Below are 11,089 nucleotides of genomic sequence, written 5' to 3' on the forward strand. Positions count from 1 at the left end.
CAGCCTTTCTGGTTTGCTTAGAACATATGATCTACTGCCTTTCAATAATATTATGCTTAAAAGATCATGTCTGAGTCAGTTAATTCCATGTTAATATGTGTAAGATTTGGGATTAAATCAATCTGTAAAAAATGCCTATTTGTAATCAAATCTACCAATTTCCTTCCTCAAGTAAAGAGTAACCAGATTAGAAACCTGGTGTTTTCTCGGGGGATGGGCAGATATAATTTTATTTAAAAGATTTTCTCTCTCAGAGGTGACAACTTCCAAAGTTGAAAAAAGCTCCAGCTAAATTCTATTTCCCTGATATACTTTTTTCTCCACAGCACCCTTTGCCTTTCCAATTTAAGTAAATGTAGTCATAATGGGGCTACAGTTCTTCTACTCAGAACACTTTTTTGACTGGAGAATGGAAATCGTTTGAGAGGAGCTGCCCTAAAGATCTGTAGACACATTTTGGAAGAGTTAAGGTGCAGTGCTTACCAATGTCTACCTGGAAGCAAGCCCATGCCTCTTTCTCAAGTCAGCGTCACCGTTTTTCCTGAACAATCAATACCTGCCCAGCTTCCCCTGCTGCCCAAATCTCTTATGGAATAAACCAGAGCATCTGGGTGTCGGTGTCACTGCCTCCTCACCCCCAAACCATTCTACCCTGATTTCTCCTTTCCTTGCTTTTGAATTTTTTCTCAGCTCAGTAAAGAGCAATTTTCAGAAGAAAGGTTTTTGTCCCCTTGTCACCATCTCTGTTTCCTAGTTCACCTTCTCTCTCTCATCTCAATAGAGAGACAATGTTAACAATTAATAAAATAACGCACAACAGCTCATTGGGTGAGATATTTAGAAAGTCTGTGGCCGCCAGGCCAAGGAGAGCTGAGGAGAGTGTCATATCCCCAGCACCTTCAGACTGGAATGCAAGCATCCCCCGTCTCACAGGGCTTGTGCTTTGAGACACTAAAGAAGAGAGACGATGATGACAGCCACCTCAACCAAAGCCCCAGTGCACACTCTCAAGGAGGATGCCTGATATTCTACAGCACACCCCCTCTCCACTAGGTGAACCACAGGTTGTCACCGGAACAGGCACACACTTTCCCAGCATTCGACCTTGACTTGAAACATCTGGTAGTAGGCCCTTCTTGTTTGCTTACCATTCTCCTTTTAAAACTTCTCCATCTTCCCAAGTTAACAAACAAACAAACAAACCCATGAGAAATTACCAATGGTTCCTTTAAACGATCTAAGAGTTTAGATAATAACACGGCTTAAGGACTACATCCCTCCTTGAGGCGGGGGGCGGGGGGGAACCACATCCATGAAGAGGAACAAGGAGAGCCACCAAGAAGGCTGAGAGGTGAGGAAGAGTTTCCACGTAAGAAACCCGGAAGGTTCCATGATAAAAGCCACCTCACCACAGCTAAAAACATAGGTATTCTGGTCTATTTCCCATCCTAGCCATTATTCTTCCTGTTCAGCACCAACCACTGAAATTGGTTTTGGAATCATGGCTGCCGGGCAAGGAGCGAGAACAAGTGCCCCAAAGAAGAGATGGCTCTGGAAGAGAGAACAAGCTCCCCAAAACGATTGGGATTAGAGGAAATATGCTGACCCTGTTCGTTCTTTGTGAATTTCCATACCAAACTCTGCCTGTAGGATGTTTGATGGGTGACGACCAAGTAGATTTCCCCACAATGTGGCAAAGAAAATGAAAACGAAACAAAGGAAACCAAAAAGTGATGATGACAGCCCCAGGAGATCACAGTTTTGTTCTTGGTCTCATTCATCTTTCCACTCACCGGACTTTACCCACTTACCTGAATTACCATGCGGGTAATTCTTTCATGTTAGCTACAGAAAGCAAGAGGCCAAGGAAAAGTGTGAGCTGCCCAGGTGCCCGTGACCAAATGGACAAGCCTGGCTTGAGAAGAAATCAAAACCACGCTACCAGAGGAAATTACATCCTGCCCCCAGCCTCCGAGAGGAGGAGTTTGAACCCATTGTAGGGGCTGCTGCCCTGCAGAGCCCTCGACTCTGAAATGGACTCTCCCCTCCGCTGCTTTTCCACGGGACACCTAGCACCCAGGCCCAATAAAATCTACTCCCGATGGGAAGCTACCTGCATCTTACTTGTGCTCTCGGCTTAGAACTCCAGTCTCGTGCACACGTGGATTTTCTTTGGAAAACTTTGCCCTTGTAACGCTTCCTATCTTTCTCTATGAGCTATCTTTTTGGCAGCTGTACCGAAGGGTTGGCTTTTTCATTTCTACCATAATCTTTCATACTGAGCACAAAAGCTCTGTCGTTTTGATTAAATAATTCTGTTATTTCTTGCCCTCAGGGTCCCCATGAATCCTTTTATTCCCCTCCTCGCTTCAGTGAATAGAGCTGCAGTAGAGCACGGAACGGCCATCCCAGGCACTAAGATGTTCCAAATGCTCATCAGCTGTTGGCCCCGTTTCTCCTCACGAAGGAGCATCAGGACCAAGTGTCTGTAGTGACACTCCTGTGAAGGATGAAGTTCCCGTGGCCTGAAGATGGAATAGCCCCCGCCCCTCTCTCTTAGCTTCCTGTAATACCATCATGATTTCAGGTGGCCTATGGGGAACAGAAAGGAATGGATACTTGTCATTGGCTTGATTCTAAACTTTGAGCTCAGGGAGGGCTCTAGTACCTTCTGCTACAGCAGCCCTGTACGTGAGAATAAAACTCACCTCCCTCCTCTGCCCCTATTCTCTCCCGAGCGAGGGTCCTGAGCCAGGCTCTGGGAATGACCACACTGTGCGATCGATGATAGAGAAGACCACCGCCCTCCACTGCCCCAAGCAGCTATTACTTTTCCAACTTCCTATTTCTTCTCCTATCTTTCCCCTGGGGCAGGAGGGACCAATGACATGAAAAAAATTTTTTTCTACATTGAACTAGGACACTTAGAGCTCTTTCACTGCTCTTGGTATCAGCAGCACACTCTGTACATGAACCAAAATCTCTTCTGTGGCAGAAACTAAAGACTGTCCTCTTTGGGAAGACTGATGATTACTTCCTGATCTTAAATCATTCATCAGTGAACAGGTGGATTGCAAAAGAAGATGGTTGCAGGATTCCCTGGCCCTTGGGTGCTTAATGATTTTGCTGCTATAATCTTGGGGTGAAATTAAGGTTTCGTAAGAATTCTCAGGAGACCTTTATTAGTCTTTGCAACGTCCACGCTGCCCTGCCTCTGGGCTTTAGGCAGCAATAATTATCACGGGGGATAATTGCTTCCTCCTGGAATTCCTTGCATGCGTGAACTTCCTTCTATTTCTACGTAGGCTTCCAGAACTAACTCACGCCTTAAAACTGGCATCAAGCTTGCTGTGTTTGAACTTGACTAAGTTACCCAGAAGAAACTAAAAGGCTCTGTCTTGAGGCTGCCCTCTTCACTGTGAGCTGATTAAAACCACTGATACCTTCAGAGTACCATGACTTTCTCGCACAGATTCTTGAAGTCTCCCTTCCCCATGGAACACTCTGGAAGAGATCCTCTGTCTCAGTTTTCCTTGAGCTTTTTATCTGAGTGGGTTACATGCTACATACAAATTTTTTAATGATAAAAAATTATTCACAATGTGTTGCCCCACAAAATTCAAAACCGTTTTTGCTATTTAGCCTCCAACTCCTCTTCATTATAGAAACTCTTCTATTCCTTTCTCGTTTTTAAGTTTTTTGTTCTTACCCCTTTGACTGGTCTCTGTAGACTCATGTGGACTCTGTGTGTGTGTGTGTGTGTGTGTATGGCTTTGTGAAGAAGACAGGTTCTCAAGGGAAAGATTTGGGTAAACCATAAACTAGCTGCCTGGCTTTCATGACGTTTATCCTCCATTAGATGCTGAACACAGGGTGGGGTGGACATTCAGGCAGCGCTGTTTTGTGAGCTAGGCCAAGAGTTGGAAATTCAGACAAGTTTTGGTTCCGCCAAGAATTTCCTGTATAACCTTAGTTCTGACTGCTCATCAAATTTTGCCGTGCTTCAACATTTTCATCTTTAAAATTAAAAGATGACCGTATTTCCATGCCAAAGGAAGCCATTCACAGGGATGGTTGTGGCGGAGGTCTAAGTGGGCTGCTGGTGACCCTGGAAAACTCTATCCTTCTCCAAGCACGGGTAGCAGAGTCAGGCTGAGAAACTGCCATAGCTCAGGGCCATTTTACATGGGAATTAAGCTACAGATGCTCAAGAATGACTCCTCAAATGTCTCTGCGCCCCATTTCTCGTGCCTGCTACCGAGACACAACCAACGTACTTGCCCTGATCACTGAAAGTGCCCAGGAGTCCCAGGAGGAGTAACAGAAACAAGGTCGTTCTCTTTTCTGGGATCCTAAGTACACAGTTATATGCAGCAGGATATATCCTCCACCATTAAAATGCAGCGGGGCTGACTGTACGAGGCGTGTTGGGCTCTGGTTTGAAAACATTAAATACCACGCACACGTGCAAGCTCTGTGCTCTCTCGACTTCTCATTCTAACAACGTGTGTGTGCATGGGTGCGGGTGTTTGGAGGGCGAGCTGCTCGGAGCTGACTTAGAACACAGCACAGCTTGAGACCCTTCGCCTGAGAATGAGAGTGTAAGATGATAAGTGAAAGAGGAAAAACACGGCTGTAAGTGCCCTGGTTGTCTTCCAGTTGCGTTCGCATGAAAGAAAGGGTATTTTTGCTATTTTGTGTCTTAGTAAGAGTTCTGTCTGGATGCCTCTCTAGCCTCTTTGCTTCCTGCTGACGTGAAGTCTTGCTATCTTCTCTGCTCTTGACCCTGGGAGAAGAAAAATTATTGAATCTCCCAAGGTATGTTTACCATTTCCGTCCCACTGAGGACAGACCTCTCCACCCCCGCTCATGGTGTTGTCAAGAGGAGATGTGGGTACCCATGGAGACGTAGTTATCTAAGCAGCAAGCCTGTCTGTCCTTGGAGAGGCTGGCTTCTACATCTCCATCCTCTTAGCACTGATCCACTAATGGGACCTCAGAGGACCACATGGATTCCACAGGGCTCAGGAGGGACAGGCAGTAGGATGGTTGTTCCGTTACAAAGAGATGCTCCCTTCATATAAGCCTGGATGTTCTGTCAGACCCTGAGGTGTCAGCGATCCACAGGCTAGGAAGGGCAAAGCGAAAACACTGGCTCGAAAAACTGTAATTATGTCCATCCTGTTCCAAATGAACACTTTCATCTACCGAGAATGCAGCCCTGCTCCTCCGTAATATGACTGACAGTGGCGCTGTGGGATCTAGTTGTTAGAAGTGAGTGAGTGAGTGAGTGAGTGAGTGAGTGTGTGTGTGTGTGTGTGTGTGTGTTGGGCAGGGGCACAAGCATGACAAAGAGGCCAAATTAGGTGTAGTCACGCTGCTCGAGTGTACCTGTGGAAGCATTAAGAGCACATCTCAGGCGGAGGCAGCATCATGGCCTAGTCTCTGATTTTCAGATGGTCCTACGTCACAGCCAAAGGGAACATTAAAATAGCCCTTGATTTCAAAAGAAAACGATCAATGACAATTAAAGTGTGACAATGACATTGGGCGGTAACTACAAAGACTGTTCCGTATAAGACCGAGGTTTCAGGCAGGCATGTTTTGGTTTTCCAAAAAAAAAAAAAAAAATGTCCCCTCTGGAAACAGGTAACATCCCTATCTAAGAGCAGCCGGCAGCCCAGCAAACTCACATTCCTGGGGCCGCTTCCCCTGAGGCTTCGCTCCTGGCAGATCTCTGAGACTATGCACCTCTTGATACAAGGAGGGAGATGGAGCCACAGCCTGGGGGCTTAGACTTCCTGTCACTCCCTCTCTGCCCAGGGGCTCTCTGGGTGCTGTGGTCTGAAGGGCACAGCCTGAGGATGGGCTCAGGGCTGACCTGTGGCTGGACTCCCTGAGGACACTTGGGAAGTCACAGGTATGGTGGCATCCAGGCTCCTCCCTCACCCTGGGGCGGGCACAGTCACCGCTGAAGGCAGCCGCGATGTGGCTCTGGCTTTCCTGGCGCTGCCCTGGACAGCTGTTACCTGCCCTGGCATTTCCGGCATTGCATCAAACAACTCCCAGTCCACACGAGGGCAGGAAGGTGGCCCCCAGAAAGTGCTTTTGAACCTGCTGCAACTCAGGTTACAAGTGGAAATGGAAAATGAGAAGTGCAATTCTCTCTTCAGTCCAATTATGCCCAGAAAACAAGCTCCAAGTTTGAGTGAATTTTCACGCCCTGCGAAGGACTAAAGGGACAGACACCTGAAAGGTCATCAGCTTTGGGTCCTGCTCTTTCCCAAAGCTACCATCAACACCAGTAACCGGGGGGGGTCCCAGAGACTCAGGTGCAGCTCCTGGCTTTGTGACATGAAGGGGTGCTCTCCTCTAGACCCCCTGTACTCTCCCTTCTTCCTATGCTACCCTTCCTCTGCTTTTGTAAGTATTTATAGGCCAAAAATTGACATGAACACCTCACGGGTAAAGCTTCCTTCTGGATATATTCTGAGTTCCCTGGACATTTCTTCATTCCACTCGTCCAAGAGAGATTCAGGAATGTACCTCTTCACGAGGATGGCATCTCTACACCCTTCCACCAGCTATTATCAGACTATTTGTTTCCCTGGTTAAAAAAAAAAAAAAAGTGTCATAACATAATGAGCTGGATTTTGCTCTAAAACATTAACTATCCCTATTCCTTGGTGCAGGACTATCTAGATTTAATGGGATTTTTGAGAAGAAGAATTCTCCCCGAGACTTACATTTTAATTTTCATTAGGGTGCTTCCCAAGTTGTCACAGTTTGCCCCATCTCGCCCATAATAATTCCTCTACCCGCTCCTGTCTCAATGAAGAATGGACTTTGTTCACTTTTTTGAAGAAGAGACTTGCCACTTCCTGTAACTTATTTGAGTTTGGTTCTCTATAGGATGCTTTAAATTAGCACACAGTGGCAGAAGATGCCTCCCACGGGAGAATAATTCACGTTCTATGACAAAATGAAAGTTACAGAGAAGGCTGGCCAGGAGAAGGGAACATGATCGGTTACCAGAGCAGTGTAAGTGAAAGGACAGAACGAGCTCTAAGAGTTTGTTTACGGGGACATCAGCAACTGACACTGGCCGGAATAGGAATAGGACAGATTGCTCAGTAGACCACCGAGGAGGTGAGGGAAGGCTGAACGGGGCTCAGAGACTAAAGCGACAGGAGGGCCATAAGGTCAGAGGTGATGTTGTCTCTTCCAATGCTATGAATCCCTTCACATTTAGAGAGAAAGGAGTCCTTTAGAAACTAGAATTCTCTCTAAGCCAGCTCATTCAAATCCTAAGCTACGTCCGTTTGTGATATAAAGATCAGAAATAAAGTGCTCGATTACGTCAACTCTTGTCTACTCTCTGGGAGAAGTTGTCCTGTAGTCCAAGCCTCAGAAACGGTGAGAATCACACAGAGTCCAGGAAATATATATCATCAAGACACAGGTCGTGAGCTGCACAAACGGTTCCCCCAAGTCTGATCTAGCATAGATACAGAGGTGGAAAATACCAGGCGTGCAGCATTAATACATTGGTCCTAGTGGACCACTGTTTGGGGTCCATAAGACTGTGTGATTAATGAGCCGGAACTGTGACAAGTTCTTTCTGGTACTGCAAGTACTTTAAAAAAGGCTAGAGGTTACATCAAAGCCAGGTGAATCCCAGCGTAGGTCAGGCTGTTAGAGACTCAGTCTGGACAGTGCAGTGTCTGGAGACAGGCTCCACTGAAAGCATCTGAAAAGCTCCTGGTACCTAACATTTGATCAATATTCTCCATGGTCTCTCCCTGTGACTGACAATATGTATACATATTGTATGCCAAGGACACTCCACTAACCGTAAGACAGTCACAGCATAACTTTGAAGGACAAAGCAAAACTTAGAAAAATCCAAATTCCCATCTGAAGTGATAATTTACATGAGAATGTACACATGTCCTGTGTTGCAGTGACTGTTGGTGGGTGCAGATGTACAGAGAGAAATGGGAAGGGACTCATCCTTAGGTTTTACTGCAGATTCAAGTATCCTGTGGGCAAAATAAAGTGACTCCTTTTCAATTACAATTTATAGTAACATCAAATATTTTTCAGTACCTTCCATAAACAAGATGCACTGGTAGGTGCTACAGGAGATAAAAAGATGAATAAATGCATGACCCCTGACCACAAGGAGTTTATAATCTAGCAGGGGAGATGGATGTATAGCTAAATAACCATAAATAAGATGGTCCACGATGGCTGCCACTAGACAGATTAAATTAAAGTGTTATGAGCATTCACAAAAGGCATATATATGGGGTTTTTTTGGGGGGCGGGGGATGGCAGATGAAGACAGTGGACATGATGGACCAGATGTTCTGGTCTTTGAAGATTTGTACTGAGGAAGATGGATATTAGGCAAGAAGGGAATGAGATAAGAGATCGGGAGGCGAGAATTTGGGGCAAAGGGCACAGTTTAAGGAAAGACAAAAGTGGGAGAACAAGTTAGTACAGGAAAGGAAAGGGACAAAAATGTGATTCCCCTGTTGTCTGGGCCCCGGTGCACGCAGGCAAACAACAGGAAGTTATTCTTGCTGGTGGATTGTGGCAAATACAGCCCATTGAAGGGTCGTTTGTTTTGTTCTGAGTTGGAAAATGACATGATTTAATTTGTACCCAGCAGTGATACTGACGAGAGTAGATTCAAATATAAAATGTTGCAACAGTGCTAAAAGACACAAATAATCCAGACTAGAGGGAAGGGCCTGAATGAGAAGACTTGGAAACTTTCAAGGTATGAATTAACAGCTTTCCAGATGATTAGATGTGCAGGATGAGGGAAAGGAAGGAGGCAAAAGTGGCTGAAAATCTTTAGTTTGGTGACAGAAAGAATCATGGTACCATTAATCAAAGGGGGGACTTGGTGATTATGTTGGTTTCCATTGGATATTTGACTCAATATGAAGTTAGTTGTCCAGGAAGTGGCTGGAAATATGTGCATTAAAGTGAAGTGAAAAGTTGGGTCTATAGGAGTGAAGATTTGGAATTCATCCTCATCCAGCGAGTCATTGAAGTTGAAGTGGAAAATGGAAATATTGCTACAGAAGCACAGAGGAAAGGAGAAGAGCGTCAAGCTCAGAACATCATGGCAAGTTGATGCTGAGGGGGCAGGATGGACAGCAGGAACCAGTGAGGGAACACCGAGAGAGGACCAGAGGGAGGGGATCAAAACCAGAACGTGCTGCTACCCAGCAGTGGATTTAGGGTAGTATTCATGGTGCCGAAGAGCAGAATTTAAAAAAAAAAAAAAGATTACTGGATCTTGTAACAAGGAGTTCACTGGAATGTTGCCACTGAGTAGTTTCAGTAGAATGGCAGGATGTAGCCCAATTTTAAAGGGTAAGTCAGCGCATTAACTGAGGAAATGAAGAAAGAAAGGCGACCCTTTTGAGAAATTTGGAAGTGATGAAAAGAAATGGCGATAGGACAGGAATTCAAGGGTCTAACTGGACTGAGAGAAGATTGGGATTTAGGGACTGTTGTAGGACTTGATTTTGGAGATGGTGGAGGACTGAGGACTGTTTTTAGTGATGGTTGTAGGCAGATGTGTGGAAGGGATTAAAGGTGCAACAGAATGAAGTGCTACTGGCTGGAGCGCCATAGAAGAGGTTGGGTGGGGGTATCAGAGTACGGGGAAGAGGGTCACCGAGTTGGGAGGGAGGAGGGAGGATGGAGAAGATAAGTGAAGGATGGGAGAAATTTAAAGGTAGAGAGGAGAGGTCATGTGAGAATTTGCAAAATCAGGTGTCTTTTCTTAGTAATTCAGTAGGAAAGAGACGAGATGAAAATGAAAATAAAAAACAAATGAACCCTTGGAGAATGTGACAGGGAGTCAACACTGGAGAATAAAAAAGATATCTGAGCTGGGTAGGGTTTAGGTGAGATTAAATGGATCGAATCTGTGCTCTTTGGCATAGGTTTTGACCTTCTGTTCTTGGCGATAGAGTGGATGTTGGGAGAATGGGAGACAGAGTTAGAAAAGCAAGGTAGGTGGGGTGAGAAGGCGAGGAAGAAGAGATTGCTGGTGAGGGTGTTGTTGATGTGGGTGATCACAGGGTGAGACCAAGGAGGGAAGTAAATGAAATCAGAGGGGTTTATGGACCAGAACAACAGAGGGACCCTGAAGGAAGGCAGACAGGATATAGAAAACGCCAGGTCGTGGTCAGAGAGGGCATTTCACTGGGAGGCGGAATAATTCCAAAAGAAGGATTCAGGCGAGGCCACGACGGGTAGAGGTGAATCTCTGTAGTGTTTTTAAAATAATATAATGCATAATATCTTTGACTCACAACCTGGAGCCAGAAAAAATTAAACCTGCATGTATAAATCTACCCATTTATGCACACCTATTTATACATACATAATACATACATTTAAATATTGTATGCTTTTGCATTCGCATATTATATGTGAGTATAATATACTCCACTTTAAATTCTTTTATCTTCTTCACAGCACTAGCCCAGGGGCATGATATGTGTTCAGTAGACATTGGTTTAATTGAACTAACACATTTAACTAGAGCTTTTATTTTTTTCTCCCGCATATTACTGGAATCTGCTCTACCCCTAAATCACAACGCTAATTACGAAAAAGAGAGTTCGGGTTTAAACTGAGGAGACCAAACCTTTAAAATAACAGTTTTATAATGGGCTTAGTGTTGTGTTTTTTCATTGTACCCTTAATCCTTGCAGTGAGTTCCATTTCTCTCACCTTTGCCAAAACACGAATATTCTACACACAAGAGTCCCAAGGCTATGGGGAATTCTACTCAACCGCTCTGTTTTCCACCCTTAGTTCTCATTAGGAGTCCTCACCCTCAGAATCACACCAGCAATTCTGTTGTAAAGCACAGAACAGAGCCAGAAACTCACTGCGATGGGCTCGGAGATGGATGCAAATGGACACACTGGCAGAGAAACATGGATGATTTCTAACTCTGCCCACTTATTCCCAGTACTGCTATCCGAACCCGTCACTCTCTCTCCTTTTTCCTTGCTTCAGCATTGTAAATTAGAAGCCCCAGACTTAATTA

The sequence above is a fragment of the Neophocaena asiaeorientalis genome, unplaced genomic scaffold (genome assembly GCF_003031525.2).
Source record: "Neophocaena asiaeorientalis asiaeorientalis breed wild unplaced genomic scaffold, Neophocaena_asiaeorientalis_V1.1 scaffold150, whole genome shotgun sequence".
NCBI lineage: Eukaryota > Metazoa > Chordata > Mammalia > Artiodactyla > Phocoenidae > Neophocaena > Neophocaena asiaeorientalis.